The sequence below is a fragment of the Panthera tigris genome (assembly GCF_018350195.1).
Source record: "Panthera tigris isolate Pti1 chromosome F3 unlocalized genomic scaffold, P.tigris_Pti1_mat1.1 chrF3_random_Un_scaffold_45, whole genome shotgun sequence".
NCBI classification, from domain to species: Eukaryota; Metazoa; Chordata; class Mammalia; order Carnivora; family Felidae; genus Panthera; species Panthera tigris.
Window position 1 is genome coordinate 333,864 of NW_024962182.1, and position 19,528 is coordinate 353,391.

General features: G+C 40.7%; 1 long non-coding RNA gene across 1 annotated transcript; it reads left to right on the forward strand.

Annotated features, from left to right (window-relative positions):
• Nucleotides 1-5,628: 5,628 nt before the first annotated feature.
• On the forward strand, nt 5,629-7,463 carry LOC122236304. Its single transcript, XR_006214382.1, has 2 exons — nt 5,629-5,826; nt 7,225-7,463. It is a non-coding gene; the product is annotated as an uncharacterized LOC122236304 (long non-coding RNA).
• Nucleotides 7,464-19,528: the final 12,065 nt, after the last annotated feature.

Consider the following 19,528-nt stretch of genomic DNA (forward strand, 5'->3'; position numbering starts at 1 on the left):
AACCAGGCAATTAGAGAAGAAATTAAAACATATATGGAAACACACGAAAATGAAAATACAACAATCCAAACGCTTTGGGATGCAGCGAAGGCAGTCCTGAGAGGAAAATACATCGCAATCCAGGCCTATCTCAAGAAACAAGAAAAATCCCAAATACAAAATCTAACAGCACACCTAAAGGAAATAGAAGCAGAACAGCAAAGGCAGCCTAAACCCAGCAGAAGAAGAGAAATAATAAAGATCAGAGCAGAAATAAACAATATAGAATCTAAAAAAACGGTAGAGCAGATCAACGAAACCAAGAGTTGGTTTTTTGAAAAAATAAACAAAATTGACAAACCTCTAGCCAGGCTTCTCAAAAAGAAAAGGGAGATGACCCAAATAGATAAAATCATGAATGAAAATGGAATGATTACAACCAATCCCTCAGAGATACAAACAATTATCAGGGAATACTATGAAAAATTATATGCCAGCAAATTGGACAACCTGGAAGAAATGGACAAATTTCTAAACACCCACACTCTTCCAAAACTCAATCAGGAGGAAAGAGAAAGCTTGAACAGACCCATAACCAGCGAAGAAATTGAATCGGTTATCAAAAATCTCCCAACAAATAAGAGTCCAGGACCAGATGGCTTCCCAGGGGAGTTCTACCAGACATTTAAAGCAGAGATAATACCTATCCTTCTCAAGCTATTCCAAGAAATAGAAAGGGAAGGAAAACTTCCAGACTCATTCTATGAAGCCAGTATTACTTTGATTCCTAAACCAGACAGAGACCCAGTAAAAAAAGAGAACTACAGGCCAATATCCCTGATGAATATGGATGCAAAAATTCTTAATAAGATACTAGCAAATCGAATTCAACAGCATATAAAAAGAATTATTCACCATGATCAAGTGGGATTCATTCCTGGGATGCAGGGCTGGTTCAACATTCGCAAATCGATCAACGTGATACATCACATTAACAAAAAAAAAGAGAAGAACCATATGATCCTGTCAATCGATGCAGAAAAGGCCTTTGACAAAATCCAGCACCCTTTCTTAATAAAAACCCTTGAGAAAGTCGGGATAGAAGGAACATACTTAAAGATCATAAAGGCCATTTATGAAAAGCCCACAGCTAACATCATCCTCAACGGGGAAAAACTGAGAGCTTTTTCCCTGAGATCAGGAACACGACAGGGATGCCCACTGTCACCGCTGCTGTTTAATATAGTGCTGGAAGTTCTAGCATCAGCAATCAGACAACAAAAGGAAATCAAAGGCATCAAAATTGGCAAAGATGAAGTCAAGCTTTCGCTTTTTGCAGATGACATGATATTATACATGGAAAATCCGATAGACTCCACCAAAAGTCTGCTAGAACTGATACATGAATTCAGCAAAGTTGCAGGATACAAAATCAACGTGCAGAAATCAGTTGCATTCTTATACACTAACAATGAAGCAACAGAAAGACAAATGAAGAAACTGATCCCATTCACAATTGCACCAAGAAGCATAAAATACCTAGGAATAAATCTAACCAAAGATGTAAAAGATCTGTATGCTGAAAACTATAGAAAGCTTATGCAGGTAATTGAAGAAGATATAAAGAAATGGAAAGACATTCCCTGCTCATGGATTGGAAGAATAAATATTGTCAAAATGTCAATACTACCCAAAGCTATCTACACATTCAATGCAATCCCAATCAAAATTGCACCAGCATTCTTCTCGAAACTAGAACAAGCAATCCTAAAATTCATATGGAACCACAAAAGGCCCCGAATAGCCAAAGTAATTTTGAAGAAGAAGACCAAAGCAGGAGGCATCACAATCCCAGACTTTAGCCTCTACTACAAAGCTGTCATCATCAAGACAGCATGGTATTGGCATAAAAACAGACACATAGACCAATGGAATAGAATAGAAACCCCAGAACTAGACCCACAAACGTATGGCCAACTCATCTTTGACAAAGCAGGAAAGAACATCCAATGGAAAAAAGACAGTCTCTTTAACAAATGGTGCTGGGAGAACTGGACAGCAACATGCAGAAGGTTGAAACTAGACCACTTTCTCACACCATGCACAAAAATAAACTCAAAATGGATAAAGGACCTGAATGTGAGACAGGAAACCATCAAAACCTTAGAGGAGAAAGCAGGAAAAGACCTCTCTGACCTCAGCCGTAGCAATCTCTTACTCGGCACATCCCCAAAGGCAAGGGAATTAAAAGCAAAAGTGAATTACTGGGACCTTATGAAGATAAAAAGCTTCTGCACAGCAAAGGAAACAACCAACAAAACTAAAAGGCAACCAACGGAATGGGAAAAGATATTTGCAAATGACACATCGGACAAAGGGCTAGTATCCAAAATCTATAAAGAGCTCATCAAACTCCACACCAGAAAAACAAATAACCCAGTGAAGAAATGGGCAGAAAACATGAATAGACACTTCTCTAAAGAAGACATCCGGATGGCCAACAGGCACATGAAAAGATGTTCAACGTCGCTCCTTATCAGGGAAATACAAATCAAAACCACACTCAGATACCACCTCACGCCAGAGTGGCCAAAATGAAGAAATCAGGAGACTATAGATGCTGGAGAGGATGTGGAGAAACAGGAACCCTCTTGCACTGTTGGTGGGAATGCAAATTGGTGCAGCCGCTCTGGAAAACAGTATGGAGGTTCCTCAGAAAATTAAAAATAGACCTACCCTATGACCCAGCAATAGCACTGCTAGGAATTTATCCAAGGGATACAGGAGTACTGATGCATAGGGGCACCTGTACCCCAATGTTTATAGCGGCACTCTCAACAATAGCCAAATTATGGAAAGAGCCTAAATGTCCGTCAACTGATGAATGGATAAAGAAATTGTGGTTTATATACACAATGGAATACTACGTGGCAATGAGAAAAAATGAAATATGGCCTTTTGTAGCAACATGGATGGAACTGGAGAGTGTGATGCTAAGTGAAATAAGCCATACAGAGAAAGACAGATACCATATGGTTTCACTCTTATGTGGATCCTGAGAAACATAACAGAAACCCATGGGGAGGGGAAGGAAAAAAAAAAAAAAAAGAGGTTAGAGTGGGAGAGAGCCAAAGCATTAGAGACTGTTAAAAACTGAGAACAAACTGAGGGTTGATGGGGGGTGGGAGGGAGGGCAGGGTGGGTGATGGGTATTGAGGAGGGCACCTTTTGGGATGAGCACTGGGTGTTGTATGGAAACCAATTTGACAGTAAATTTCATATATTAAAAAATAAAAAAATAAAAAAATAAAAAAAAAATAAATAAAATCTACAAAAAAAAAATTTGCTGATATATATTTTTTCTGTGTATAATTTTCTCAGCCTCTTATATTTCTGATCAATGGAAAGGTATACATAAAAGTACACGTGTTCTTATTCATGGACTTGAAAGCTATTTTCGCCATTGAAACACAGTTTTTACCTAGAAATAAACATAAAGGTCACAGAGGTAAATATTTAGGAAAAGAGCTTTTGGGGAAAAGATGCAACATTACCTTGGTAGCTCCTTAAGTCATGTCATATAAAAAACGTGGTTTATATTTTATATCGTATTTATTAATGGTAACACAAAATTGTTTGAATAAAGCCTTCCCCCATCATCTGGTATTAAGTTATTAATTTTTAAGTCTGGTATAGTAATGTTGTCCCATTCATTTTATAAGGCCCGAATATAATGCTATTGTCAAAAAAGTGTTATGTTTCCTCAAAAACTTAAAAATAGATATTCATGAATCCCACTACTGCGTATTTACCCAAAGAAAATGAAAACAGTAATTTGAAAAGTTGTATGCATCCCTATGTTTATGGAAACATTGTTTGTGATAACCAAAATAGGGAAGCAACCTAAGTGTCCATGGAGAGATGAATGGATAAAGACAATGTGTAATATGTATACAATGAAATATAGCTCAGCTATCACAAAGAATGAGATCTTGCCATTTGTGACAACATTGATAGACCTAGAGGGTATTATGCTAGGTGAAATAAATCGGAGAAAGACAAATAAACACTATCTGATTTCACTTACATGTGGAATATAAAAAAACAAAACAAGTGAACAAACAGAATCATAACTACAGAGGACAAATTGGTGGTTGCTAGAGGGGAGGTGCAGTTATAAAGTAAATAAGTCACAGGAATGAAGAATACAGCATATGGAATATCATCAAAAATATTGTATTAATGTTGCATGGTGACAGAGGGTAACTACACGTACGGTAGCAAGCATAGCATAGTGTATACAATTGTCCAATCTGAATTTGTATACTGAAAAACTAGTGTAACATTGTATGTCAACTATACTTCAATTAAAAAAAAGTATTAGGGAAAACAGTCTCTGAAAATACGGGGAAACATGTCAGCTAAAACATTTGTCCTCACACCCAAATTTGTAAAGACATTGGAATCCTTATCACCACAGTGTTGACTATGTTCAGTACACTATTTTGGAGCCCGATTGGGGCATTCAGGGAGAGGCTAACTTGTCTAAGGAAGATCTAAATAAGAACATTCTAGACAGGAACAGTTGTAATATACACTTGACCCTTGACCAACATGGTTTTGACCTGTGCGGGTCTACTTTACTTACACATGGATTATTTTTGGATAGTGTACAGTATTGTAAGTGTATTTCCTCTTCCTTCCGTTTTTCTCAATGTCATTTTTTGCCCTAGCTTATTCTACTGGACAAAACACGTATGAATCGACTGTTTATGTTACCGGTAAGGCTTCCGGTCAACAGTAGGCTATTAGTAATTAAGTTTTGGGGGGATGAAAAATTGTATACAGGTTTGTGAATGTACCCCAACCCCTGTGTTATTCAAGGGTCACCTGTAGTCAAGTGTTTCAAAACTTGGTCCTAATTTGGAGAAAGGAAACAAAGTTACAATTGAAAATTTTATACTGTTTTCCTTATCTGTAATTGAGAAAGTTATAAATCAGAAGCTAAGTTTGAAAACTGTTGTAACCCTCTATTTTTCCTTTCTTCAAAGAGATTTTCTGAAATCTTTGTGTGCATATGAAAAGAAATAAGTGTTTTAGTCATAATACAGATAGCAAAATATTTTTACTCAACTTTTTGCCAATAGAATTTCCACATGACAGTATGACAGTCCCACTTTCTTCATTTTATATATATTTAAGAGTCAGTCCTGAAAAACTAATAGCAAAAAGCATTCCTTCAAATTTTGTTTTTCTAAGAGTGAAAAAATGGAAAGCCCATTTTAAGGAACAATTCATTAAGGTAAAAACCTGATTAAACTTTCACAAATGGCAGTTTTTCTAATCATTTCCAAGTAATAATTCAGTATACAATATGAATCTTGTTTAAACTTTTTTGTACCAGTAAGATCAAACATCACCTTTCAGAGATTATACATATTCAATAGATCAATATTAATTGTGCTTTTTATCAGATTCGCTTAAATAGCATTATATATATATTATACACATATTATATGTAATATATATGTGTTATATATTACACACACACGTATATATATATACATATATATACATATATGTATGTGTGTGTATGTATGTATCTGTTCTCCATTATCTAAAACTAAAATAAAATAGGAATTTATTTTATTCATGTGATTGTCTTCCTATTTAAGCAATCCCTAACTTTGGTTTAATCTCTACAAGTATTATTTCAAGACCACATGTCGTAAGCTATATATAATTCCTACAATGACTTTTGTTTACCTTACACATTCTAAATAATATTTGGCTTATTTCAGACGCAGCAGGAGTTGGAGAAAAGAATAACCAGAGCACTAGAAGAAGGTATGTTGCCAAAATGTATGAAGTTAGATATCATTGATTTCTGAAATAAACTATAAATAGTAAATGGCATCCCTTTCCATTGTTTGGATAATAGATGCTACATTCACATTTTTTTGTACATAGCTAATAAAAAATGTAAAAGCATGAGCATAATGAAGAACACACTTCTTCCTCATTTAGTCCTCATGTGTCATAGCTCTTTTAAAATCTCCCACAAGTCTAGGGGCACCCAGGTGGCTCAGTCGGTTGGGCGACGGATTTCAGCTCAGGTGGGTTCAGGCCCCACAGAGGGCTCTGTGCTGAAAGCTCGGAGCCTGGAGCCTGCTTCAGATTCTGTGTCTCCCTCTCTCTGTGCCCCTGCCCGCTTGTGGTTTGTCTCTCTCTCAAAAATAAATAAACGTTGAAGAAGTTTTTTTCAATCTCCCTAAGTCTTTATATCTGTTATTATTTCTGGCGACAATCTTCCTTCACTGGTGCCATCCCTGTGGAACTGTCAACCTGCACAAATCTCAGAAAAGGTGTGCTTTATCAAATTGTTGTTTCTGCTAGTGATAGAAGACCCAAAAAGCCAAAGTCGTCTTAGTAATGCTTGGTTAAGTAATTAGAGGTCATATAGCTGTCACTTGACAGGTAACGGGTTTCAATCTTCACTCATTGACTTTGTCATTGCTTTTGCCCTTGGGTAAAACTTCAAGTTCCTTAGCATGGAACGAAAACACCCAAATCAGTTTGCTTCTTGCCAGATGATTCAGCCTTGTCTCTCACTATTTGCCCTACTCTGCTGCTTTGCTCTAGCACCTTGTCAAACTAAACTACTCATAATTAATTGCACAAGTGTTCTTCCTCACTTCTAGCCCTTTGTATGTGCTTCTTCCATCTAAGTAGCATACTTTTTCCTTATCCTTCAGGTATCAGCTGACATATCACCTTCACCAAAGAGCAGACAATATTGACACAAAACTGGGATGTCCCTTCTGTATGTTCCAGTAGTGCTGTGTTTCATACCTGTCACTTACATCTGTATACTTGGCTCTGTTTGGAAATGCCTGTTTGATTTTTCGGTTTATAGTTTATGATTGTTCAGGGTGGACTGTGTCCTCATCTTGTACTTTCATCTTGTAATGAAAAAAACAGAAACTCTGACATTTATCTACAATAGCAATTAATTCAGTGTGCAACCCTGAGCAAAATATATTTAATACTAATCTTGGGTTTCATATTGCAGTTGTACGTAGGTATTTTTCATTTTTCTTAACACTCATAAAGGCCCCAACTTTTTTTTTCTATTTCCTTTCCTTTCCTTTCCTTTCCTTTCCTTTCCTTTTTTCTTTTTTTTTTAATCACTTGTAGTGAAAAGTATTTTGGAGAAAGAAGATAATTCTTTCTTTTCCTTTTCAGCTGCTACCAAATTTGAATGAGGATCCTGTAGAAATCCTTTAGTATCTACTGATGATTCAATTCTAAATCAAGATCCAGTATGGAGAGCGTCACGAGAATATGTACAGATTTTGAACCAAAATTATACAATTTGAAAAATAAATAGAAAAAATTTACTGGATGCTTACAAAACATTTTCATTGCTTCCCAATTGAACACACTATACGGCAAAATCTTGATTAAAGGAAAAAGTTTTTGTATCATATGTGTGTAATGAAAATCTTTATAATATTTTAAACTATGTTTCTTGGCATCTCATTAACTTTTAAGCACATTTTGTACGTGGAAACTACCACTAGAGGGTTTTACATACATCAGACTGCTCCACTACCAGCGGTTTAAACAGCACCCAAACAACCAAGTTGTCATTAATACTTCAGTAGTGTTCATGGATGGCTTTTTGTATTTCCCAATTTTTATGACTATATGTGGGCCTAAAGATTTAGACATTATGTTGATATATTCCTGCTATGGCTATTGCCAATGTTTGTACATATTACAATTTTTTTATACTACCATAAAACCTATCTATAATTTTAATTGTAAACACTGATTTGTAGCTCTTTCCACATGGAGAAATAAGATTTGCCTAAGGCTTTTCAACTTTTCTATTTATTTATTTATTCATTTATTTATTTTTGATTTGCTTTTTGGAAACAAAGTTAGAGACAAGAAAAATTAGAGAAAACAAAACAAAAAAAACTCCCCGCCCCCCGCCCCAGAGCCATTTGCAAGTAAACTGCTAATGGGATGCCTGATTCCTGTAGCATTTAAATCCTACAAGTCAGGGGGCGCCTGGGTGGCGCAGTCGGTTAGCGTCCGACTTCAGCCAGGTCACGATCTCGCGGTCCGTGAGTTCGAGCCCCGCGTCAGACTCTGGCCTGATGGCTCGGAGCCTGGAGCCTGTTTCCGATTCTGTGTCTCCCTCTCTCTCTGCCCCTCCCCCATTCATGCTCTGTCTCTCTCTGTCCCAAAAATAAATAAAAAACGTTGAAAAAAAAATTAAAAAAAAATAAAAATAAAAATAAATCCTACAAGTCAGTACATTCCACATAACTACCATACAACCTTCACAATCAGAACATTAACTCTAATACACTCGACTCTTAAACAACGGGGTTAAGGGCTCTGACCACGCCCCCCACAGTCAAAAAGCCATGAACAACTTTTGACCCCCAAAGACTTAACCACTACTACTACCAGTAATCTTTTGTATATTATACGTATCATACTATATTCTTAAAGTAAGCTACAGAAAATAATACCATGAAGAAAATTATAAAAGAAATTACATTTCCAGTACTGAAAAAAAAAAATCTGTGTGTAGTCAGTGCACCCATTAAAACTCTTTTGTTCAAGGGTTCAGTATAATTCTATCATTTATTCCTCATAATTCTTTTTAAGTTTGGTCACTTATCTGTAGTATACGTTATACCAAGGAAGGTCCTGTTTAGAGCCATGTATTGAATTGTGTGTCTTAGTCTCTTTCACTCCAGAACAGTTCCTTTGTCTTTCCTCGACTTTCATGACTTTTGACCTTTTGACGAGTAAATTCCAGTAATGTGGAATGTCTTTCAATGTGGATTTTTCTTAGGCTTCCTTATGGTAAAATTCAGACCATACATGTTTAGCAAGAGTATCACTACAACCTACTCTTTGCATCCTATCATGTGACCTACAATTTTCATTTGTCCCCATACTGGTGATGTTAATGCTGGCCACCGGAGGTAGTATCTGCCAGGTTTCTCGCCTGGAATGTTAACTTTCCACTTTCCAATTATTTAGTATTTTATGGGGAAGTACTTTGAGACATGTAAATATCTCCTTTCTCAGACACCCTGTGCCAGGCCACCTCTTCTGCAGATGACTTGCCCCCCTGCAGGTTCTGAAAACCCCCACTGGGCTATTCTCCCCCTGTGCAGATGCCTCCCTACCCTGTTCAGGCTGTGATACTTCATTATTCTATACCATTCACTTTTCAGGGATGCTCTCACTTGAGCTCCAACACTGTGCAGGGTGACTGTCCTACACATAATGCCTTCCCCATTCTAACACCTCACTCTGGACCCCCACAACTCCATGCCTCTGTTTCTAGGACTGGGAACTAAAATGTTGGGGATGAGAAAGAAGAAAGGAAGAAGGGCTCCACAGGTCTTTTATAATCAACTTGGCAAGCTCTCCAAAGCCGGTTCTCATTGGAATTGCATCGAATCGGCCAACAGTTTGTAAGGAAAGACATTTCTTATACTGATTTTTCCAAACAACTAGTCTTTTAATTATCTAAGATTATTCCCCACAATATATTGTTTCTTACTCGAGTGTTTTATCTGCAGATTCTTTTGGATTTGGTACATGCAGTGACATATAATCTATAAATAGTGGCATTTTTCTTTCCAATTCCTAGAGCTTTCATTTTTTTTCTTTCCTACTACAAGAATGACGTTGAGTAAATGTGAGGATAGTGAGTGTTCATGTCTTCTTGAAATTGCAACATGTAAAAGTAGTTTTCTATAACTATGTAGATAGTGGGGTTTTTAAAAGTGTGCGTCTTTTATTAGTCTCTTAGTTTGCTCTTGCCGTTTACAACAGATCACCATCCACGCAGTGTCTTAAAGCCACACGCATTTATCTCACATTTTTATGGGCCAGAAGCTAAGCAGTGGCTTAGCTGGGTCCTTTGTTCAGGTTCTCACAAGGCTGTACTCAAGGTGTCTGCTAGACTGCGCTTCCCCATTTGGGTGCTTCAACGGGGAAGAATCTGCTTCCAAGCCCATTGAGTTTGTTTATAAGAGAATTTCCTTGTGACCGTATGACTGGACTCATTTCCACAGCTCTTTGCTAGTTGGAGGCTAGTTGGAGGCTTAGGTCCTAAGCGTTCCCAGACACTTGTCTTAGTCTTTTTGGGCTGCTCTAACAAAATACCATAGGCTTATGGAAAAAAAAAAAAAGTTTTATTTTTCACAGTTCTGGAGGCTGGGAAGTCCAAAATGAAGGCACTGGCAGATTCAGTGTACAGCGACGGCCTGCTTCCTGGTTCATGGACGCTGGTCTTCCTGCTTGGCACAGGGCCAAGGGAGCTCTCACAGCCCTCCTTTATAAGGGCACTAATCCCATTCATGAGGGCTCCACCTTCGTGACTTCATTTCCCAAATCCCCCACTTCTAAATACTATCACGTTGAACATTAAGAGTTAACACATGAATTTGGGTGAGTGGGGACACAAATATTCAGCCTAGAGCAAGGCTGTTCCTTGTTCTTGGCCACGTAGACTTCCTCAATACGGCCGCTTAGTTTAGGAGGCCAGCAAGGAGACTGTCACTTCAGCGAAGGCTCAGTCCTCCTTGAAGGGTGTTCACGTGATTAGATCAGGGTTGCCTAGCATAATCCTCCTTTTGATTAACTCAATTAACTGAATTAATTATGTCTGCAATTTTCCTTTACATGTGCCATATTCTAATAGCTAGAGTCAAGTCACAGATCTTAAGCGAAAAGATTTATAAAGAAAAGGTGACAACACTAAAGGGCAGATACTATGGGGTCACTTAGGGTCTTTCTGCTACAAGTATATTAAGGAAGTTCTCTTATAATACTAGTTTTCTAAGTTCTGTCATGAATGAATATTGACTGTTAAAAGATGTTTATTTCACATCTATTGAGATAATTTTTTTAACTGTTTATTTTTGAGAGAGACCAAGCAAGCCAGCAGGGGAGGGGCAGAGAGAGAGGGAGACAGGATCTGAAGCAAGCTCTGCGCTGACAGTGGCGAGCCCAATGTGAACCCCACGTGGGGCTTAAACTCACATACTGTGAGATCATGACCTGAGCCTAAGTTGGATGCTTAACCGACTGAGCTACCCAGGTACCCTGAGATAAGTTTTTAAAATATTTGTGAATGGGGGGAGGGGCCAAGATGGCGGAACAGCATGGAAGTTTTGTGTGTGTCTCCCATCCATGAAATACAGCCAGGCCAACACAAAACCATCCTACACACCTAGAACACTGATTGGAGGACTAACACAACAATCTGCACAACCCGAACCACAGAATTCAGCAGGAATTTACCCCAAAAGAAAGAGCATGAAGAAACCACAGCCAGGGATTTAACCAACACAGATACAAGCAAGATGTCTGAACCAGAATTTAGAATCACGATAATAAGAATATTAGCTGGGGTCGAAAATAGATTAGAATCCCTTTCTGCAGAGATAAAAGAAGTAAAAAATAGCCAGAATGAAATTGAAAATAATATAACTGAGCTGCAATCCGGATGGATGCAGTGGCAGCAAGGATGGACAAGGCAGAACAGAGAATCCATGATATACAGGACAAACTTATAGAGAATAACGAAGCAGAAAAAAAAAAAAAAAAGAGGGAGATGAAGGCAAAAGAGCATGATGTAAGCATTAGAGAAACCAGTGACTCATTAAAAAGGAACATCAGAATCATAGGGGTCCCAGAAGCGGAAGAGAGAGAAATAGGGTTATTAAGGTTATGTGAGCAAATGATAGCGGAAAACATTTACAAAACCTGGGGAAAGACACAGACATCAGAATCCAGGAAGCACAGAGGACCCCCATTAGATTCAACAAAAACCGACCAACAAGGCATATCATAATCAAATTCACAAAATACTCAGGCAAGGAGAGAATCATGAAAGCAGCAAGGAAAAAAAAAAAAAGTTCCCTAACCTAAAAGGGAAGACAGATCAGGTTTGCAGCAGACCTATCCACAGAAACTTGGCAGGCAAGAAAGCAGTGGCAGGATATATTCAGTGTGCTGAATCAGAAAAATATGCAGGGGCGCCTGGGTGGCTCGGTCGGTTAGGCGTCCAATTTTGGCTCTGGTCATGATCTCGCAGTTTGTGAGTTCGAGCCCCCTGTCGGGCTCTGTGCTGACAGGTCAGAGCCTGGAGCCTGCTTCGGATTCTCTGTCTCCCTCTCTCTCTGCCCCTCCTCTGCTCATGCTCTCTCTCTCTCTCTCTCTGTCAAAAATAAATAAACATTAAACAAATAAAAAAATAAATGCAGCCAAGAATTATTTATCCAGCAAGGCTGTCACTCAAAATAGGAGAGAGAAAAAGTTTCCCAGACAAACAAAAATTAAAGGAATTTGTGACCACTAAACCAGCCCTGCAAGAAATTTTAAGGGGGACTTTCTGAGGGAAGAAAAGATGAAAAAATATATATACATACATATATACATATACATATATATATACGTATACATATACATACATATATATATATATACTAAAAGCAACAAAGATTAGAAAGGAGCAGAGAACTCCACCAGAAACTCCAAGTGTACAAGCGTCATAATGGCAATAAATTCATATCTTTCAGTACTCACTCTAAATGTCAGTGGCCTCAATGCTCCAATCAAAAGGCATAGGGTAACAGAATGGATAAGAAAACAAGGTCCATCTATATGCTGTTTACAGGAGACCCAGTTTAGACCTAAAGACACCTTCAGATTGAAAATAAGGGGATGGAGAACCATCTATCATGCTAATGGTCAACAAAAGAAAGCTAGAGTAGCCATACTTATATCAGAAAATCTAGAGTTTAAAATAAAGACTGTATCAAGAGATGCAGAAGGGCATTATGTCATAATCAAGGTGTCTATCCACCAAGAAGACCTAACAATTGTAAACACTTATGCGCCAAATGTGACAGCACCTTAATATGTAAATCCATTAATCACGAACATAAAGAAACTCATCGATAGTAATACCATAATAGTAGGAGACTTCAACACCCCACTCACAGCAATGGACAGATCATCTAATCAAAAAAAAAAAAAAAATCAACAAGGGAACAATGGCTTTGAATGACACACTGGACCAGATGGACTTAACAGATATATTCAGAACATTTCATCCTAAACCAGCAGAATATACATTCTTCTCCAGTGCACATGGAACGTTCTCCAGAATAGACCATATACTGGGACACAAATCAGCCCTAAGTAAGTACAAAAAGATTGAGATCATACCGTGCATATTTTCAGACCACAACACTATGAAACTCGAAATCAACCACAAGAAAATATTGGGAAAGGTAACACATACTTGGAGACTGAAGAACATCCTACTAAAAAATGAATGGGCCAACCAAGGAGTTAAAGAGGAAATTGAAAAGTATATGGAAGTCAATGAAAGGGATAACACCACAACCCAAAACCTCTGGGATGCAGCAAAGGTGGTTATAAGAGGAAAATATATAGCAATCCAGGCCTTCCTAAAGAAGGAAGAAAGATCTCAGATACACAACCTAACCTTACGCCTTAAGGAGCTGGAAAAAGAACAGCAAATAAAACCCCAAACCAGCAGAAGACAGGAAATAATAAAGATTACAGCAGAAATTAATGCTATCGAAACAAGCAAACAAACCCACAAAAATACCAGTAGAACAGATCAATCAAGCCAGAATCTGGTGCCTTGAAAGAATTAACAAAATTGATAAACCACTAGCCAGTCTGGTCAAAAAAGAAAAAAGGAAAGGACCGAAATAAATAAAATCAGGAATGAAAGAGGAGAGATCACAACCAACACAGCAGAAATAAAAACAATAATAAGATAATAGTACGAGCAATTATATGCCAATAAAATGGGTAACCTGGAAGAAATGGACAAATTCCTAGAAACATATACACTACCAACACTGAAACAGGAAGAAATAGAAAATTTGAACAGACCCATAACCAGTAAGGACATCGAATTAGTAATCAAAAATCTGCCAAAAAACAAGAGTCCAGGGCCAGATGGCTTTCCAGGGGGGAATTCTACCAAACATTTAAGGAAGAGTTAGCACCTATTCTCTTGAAACTGTTCCAAAACATAGAAATGGAAGGAAAACTTGCAAACTCTTTCTATGAAGCCAGCACTACCTTGATTCCAAAACCAGTCAGAGACCCCACTACAAAGGAGAACTATAGACAACGTTCCCTGAGGAACATGGATGCAAAAATTCTCAACAAGATATTAGCCAACCAGATCCAACAATACATGAAAAGTATTACTCACCATGACCAAGCGGGATTTATACCTGGGATGCGGGGCTGGTTCAATATCTGCAAAACAATTAACGTGATTCATCACATCAATAAAAGAAAGGGCAAGAACCATATGACCCTCTCAATAGATGCAGAGAAAGCATTTGACAAAATACAGCATCCTTTCTTGATAAAATCCCTCAAGAAAGGAGGGAGAGAAGGAGCATACCTCGAGATCATAAAAGCCATATATGAACAACCCAATGCTAATATCCTCAGTGGGGAAAAATGGGAGTTTCCCCTCTAAGGTCAGGAACAAGACAGGGATGTCCGCTCTCGCGACTGTTACTCAACATAGTATTGGGAGTCTTAGCCTCTGCAATCAGACAACACAAAGAAATAAAAGGCATCCAAATCGGCCAGGAGGAGGTCAAACTTTCCCTCTTCTCAGATGACACGATACTCTATATGGAAAACCCCCAAAATGCCACCAAAAAACTGCTAGAATGGATTCATGAATTCGGCAAAGTTGCAGGATATGAAATCAATGCGCAGTAATCGGTTGCATTCCTATACACCAACAATGAAGCAACAGAAAGAGAAATCAAGGAATCTATCCCATTTACAGTTGCACAAAAAGCCACAAAATACCTAGGAATACATCTAACCAAATAGGTGAAAAATGTATATACTGAAAACCATAGAAAGCTTATGAAAGAAATTGAAGAAGACACAAAAAAATGGAAAAAAGATTCCATGCTCCTGGATAGCTAGAACAAATATTGTTAAAATGTCGATACTACCCAAAGCAATCTACATATTCAATGCAATCCCTATCAAAGTAACACCAGCATTCTTCACAGAGCTAGAACTTACAATTCTAAAATGTGTATGGAACCAGAAAAGGCCCCGAAGAGCCAAAGCAATCTTGAAAAAGAAAACCAAAGCAGGAGGCATCACAATCCCAGACTTCAACCTATACTACAAAGCTGTAATCATCAAGACAATGTGGTACTGGCACTTGGACAGACAGTCAGATCAATGGAACAGAATAGAGAACCCAGACATGGACCCACAAATTTATGGCCAACTAATCTTTCACAGAGCAGGGAAGAATATCTAGTGACATAAAGACAGTCTCTTGAGCAAGCGGTGCTGGGAAACTGGACAGCGACATGCAGAAGTCTTAGCCTCTGCAATCAGACAATACAAAGAAATAAAAGGCATCCAAATCGGCCAGGAGGAGGTCAAACTTTCCCTCTTCTCAGATGACATGATACCTGTTCGTGGTCTGTCTCCTCTACCCACACCCTGGCGCTCAGAATGTCAACAGGAGAGCAGGGTGATCTTAAGTCTGTAAGCTTAAGTCAGCCCGAAGATGGAAGATCCAGTGGGGGAAACTGAAGTCCGGCAGGAACGGGGAGGTCTTGAGCATTGGTGAGCTACAGTAGCACGCACGTGGTCTCTGCTGTGCCAGGACCTCCCCACAGCTCGCTGCTGCCTGACCTCGGCGAGTCCTGTCCCTTCTCCAAACCTCAGTTTCCCCCTCTGAAATGGTCACGTGATGGTGAGAAAACATGGAGCACTTCACCTGGTGCTCAGGCTCTCCCGGCAAGCTAGTGGCATTGCTAAGGCCTGGACCCTGGCCACCTGACTCCTGAATGACTCTGTCCCCTTGTGGTGATGGTCTGGTCACTGCTGTTCCTTTCTCTTCTTTCTCACACTCAGTGGGACATTTGGGCACTTGCGGCCCTTTTCCGGAATGCTCTCGGGATCTAGAAGAGGGAAAAAACTAATCAGAGGAGGAAGAACAGACTGGCGGCTCCATATGAAGGAGCAGGGTCCCGGTGCCTACAGCTCTGCATGGTGCCCTGTGCCATTTGGTGAGGGCTTCTTGAGTGTCCCCCGGTGGAGACGGTCGGGTCCTGAGCCAAGGGCACCGGGGCCCCTCGAAGGCAGGGGTGGGCAGAGGTGGATTGGGAAGGGAAAAGAGAAAGTGCTCATTGTTCCAGCTCCACGGAGGCTCCCCAGGTGCACCTGCTCCATGGCACCTCTCCTGAAGGAGGTGGACGACCTTCCTCGGGCTCCCAGAAAGCTGGAGCTGTAGGATCTGGGACAGGAGCAGCCTGGTCACTTCCCCAGATCCCTTTGAGGCGGTGTTACCAGCCCCTGCTTTTCTGCCTCCAAGAGAGGAGGATTCCAGAGTTGGGGGCGGGGGGCAGAGCCAGGGTCCCAGCCCATCCTTTTAGCCAGGAGCAGCCGGGCATGGTGCCAGGCACTAAGCACCCAGGGGTGAACCGAGATCTCTTCCTGTTTCCCCTCCTTCCTTGCTGGGTCTCCTCCGGACCATCAGCCATCCTGCTCAGAGGGCTTTGAAGGATGGAGTCCTTCCCCGTGTCTCCGCTCTCCAACACTTCCCTCCATTGTGGGGGACCCGTAGAGTTCCTGTACATGAGCCACCTCATCGGGGTGTGCCTTGCCCAGGCAGGACTAGACTTTTTCCAACCCCAGACCAGTTCTGAGAGCCCAGCAGCACTGACTGCAGGTGCAAGTGTGTGGATTTGGGGGCGGAGGAGGAGTGTCGTTTATTCATTCAACAGGCCAAGGTCAGCACCTCCTTTGCATCAGGCTCTGTGCTGGCGCCCCAAGAGAGTTGGGCAGCACCACCCAGGGTAGGGTGAGGAGCCCTGGGGGCAGGCCAGGGGTGAGGCAGCTCAGTCCTCCCTCAGTCTGGGGGAAGTGCAGTTCAGCTGAGCCTACCTGGGCAGGGAGTGAAAGATTACACAGAAACTTGGAGCCTCCTAGAGTATTTGGATTTTATCCTGGGAACAGGTGTTCCAAGCTGAGAGGGGCAGCATCAGATGTGGCTTTTGCTTGGCTCGTGGGGCTCAAACCAGGAGCCCCTTCCCTGGCAAGGCTGCTGCTGTTGTCCAGGTGAGTGTGGATGGTGGCGCAAGCAGCATGGGACAGTAGCATAGGGGGCCAGGTGGGACAAGTACCTGGGCATTGAAGAAACCTGCCTGGCGATGGGGAGTGCGAGGTCAGCGAGAAGCCAGATTCAGGATGACTGCCGGGCTCCTGGCCTGGGAGACTGGGTGGATGGTCACATCTCGGGTTATCAGCTCAGGTTTCAGGAACCACTATTTGAGCGAGTTCTTTGTGCCTGGTTTTGCAGCAGAGGGTCCCAGGCAGGATGGGAGCCGACTCTGAGCTCAGGCCTCTGCCCTCCAGCTTGGCCCAGACCCTGCCGGGTCTGCTCCTCTATCTCCCTTAACCCTACAGGCACTTTAGCCTCTTGAGTGCATGGCTGCACCTCGCAACTGTGCCCTGTACACATGGGGGAGTGTTACTCCACTCCTGCTGCCTGGGTACACGGGGACAGCCCTAGCCCCCACACGCCGACCCTGTGCATTGATGTGTCTCATCCCCTCGCTGTGCAAGGGCATTTCCCCCACGTCTCAAGGCGCAGCTTCTGGAACAAAGCCTCTCTGCACTACAGTTTGGATCTCTCACCCTCCTGGCCCTATGCTAGAGCAGGCTCCATGAGGACAGAAGAGGGCTGGGGCACACCCTCCCCTCCCCTCCTCTTCCCCACCTCAGGCCTGTGGGCTAGAGATGGAGCTGAAGCTCTGTGCTGAAGTGGCCCTTTGTAGATTGTCCCCCTGGAGGATGGGGGAGTCACTGACTAATTTCACTTAGCATAACACCCTCCAGTTCCATCCATGTAGTTGCAAATGGCAAGATTTCATTCTTTTTGATTGCCGAGTGATATTCCATTGTATCTAGATACCACATCTTCTTTATAAATTCATCCATCGATGGATATTTGGGCTCCTTTGCATACTTTGGCTATTGTTGATAGTGCTTCTATAGACATGGGGTACATGTGTCCCTTCGAAACAGCACACCTATATCTCGTGGATAAATGCCTAGTGCAATTGCTGGGTCGTAGGGTAGTTCTATTTTTAGTTTTTTGAGGAATCTCCATACTGTTTTCCAGAGTGGCTGCACCAGCTTGCATTGCCACCAACAATGCAAAAGAGATCCTCCTTTTCCACATCCTCACCAACATCTGTTGTGGCCTGAGTTGTTCATGTGAGCCATTCTGACAGGAGTAAAGGGTCAGCTCAGTGTGGTTTTGATTTTTATTTCCCTGATGAGTGATGTGAAGCATTTTTTCACGTGTCAGTTGGCCATCTGGATGTCATCTTTGGAGAAGTGTCTATTCATGTATTTTGCCCATTTCTTCACTTGATTTTTTGTTGTTTGGGTGGATGAGTTTGAGAAGTTCTTTGTAAATTTTGGATACTAACCCTTTATCTGATATGTCATTTGCAAATACCTTCTCCCATTCTGTCAGTTGCCTTTTCATTTTGCTGATTGTTTCCTTCACTGTGCAGAAGCCTTTTAGTCTGATGAGGTTCCACTAGTTCATTTTTGCTTTTGTTTCCCTTGCCTCCAGAGACGTGTTGAATAAGAAGTTGCTGCGGCCAAGATCAAAGAGGTTTTTGCCTGCTTTCTCCTTGAGGATTTTGATGGCTTCCTGTATTGCATTGAGGTCTTCCATCCATTTTGAGTTTATTTTTGTGTAAGAAAAATGTAAGAAAGTGGTCCAGGTTCATTCTTCTGCATGTCGCTGTCCAGTTTCCCAGCACCGCTTGCTCAAGAGACTCTTTATGTCACTAGATATTCTTCCCTGCTCTGTGAAAGATTAGTTGGCCATAAATTTGTGGGTCCATGTCTGGGTTCTCTATTCTGTTCCATTGATCTGACTGTCTGTCCAAGTGCCAGTACCACATTGTCTTGATGATTACAGCTTTGTAGTATAGGTTGAAGTCTGGGATTGTGATGCCTCCTGCTTTGGTTTTCTTTTTCAAGATTGCTTTGGCTCTTCGGGGCCTTTTCTGGTTCCATACACATTTTAGAATTGTAAGTTCTAGCTCTGTGAAGAATGCTGGTGTTGCTTTGATAGGGATTGCATTGAATATGTAGATTGCTTTGGGTAGTATCGACATTTTAACAATATTTGTTCTAGCTATCCAGGAGCATGGAATCTTTTTTCCATTTTTTTGTGTCTTCTTCAATTTCTTTCATAAGCTTTCTATGGTTTTCAGTATATACATTTTTCACCTATTTGGTTAGATGTATTCCTAGGTATTTTGTGGCTTTTTGTGCAACTGTAAATGGGATAGATTCCTTGATTTCTCTTTCTGTTGCTTCATTGTTGGTGTATAGGAATGCAACCGATTACTGCGCATTGATTTCATATCCT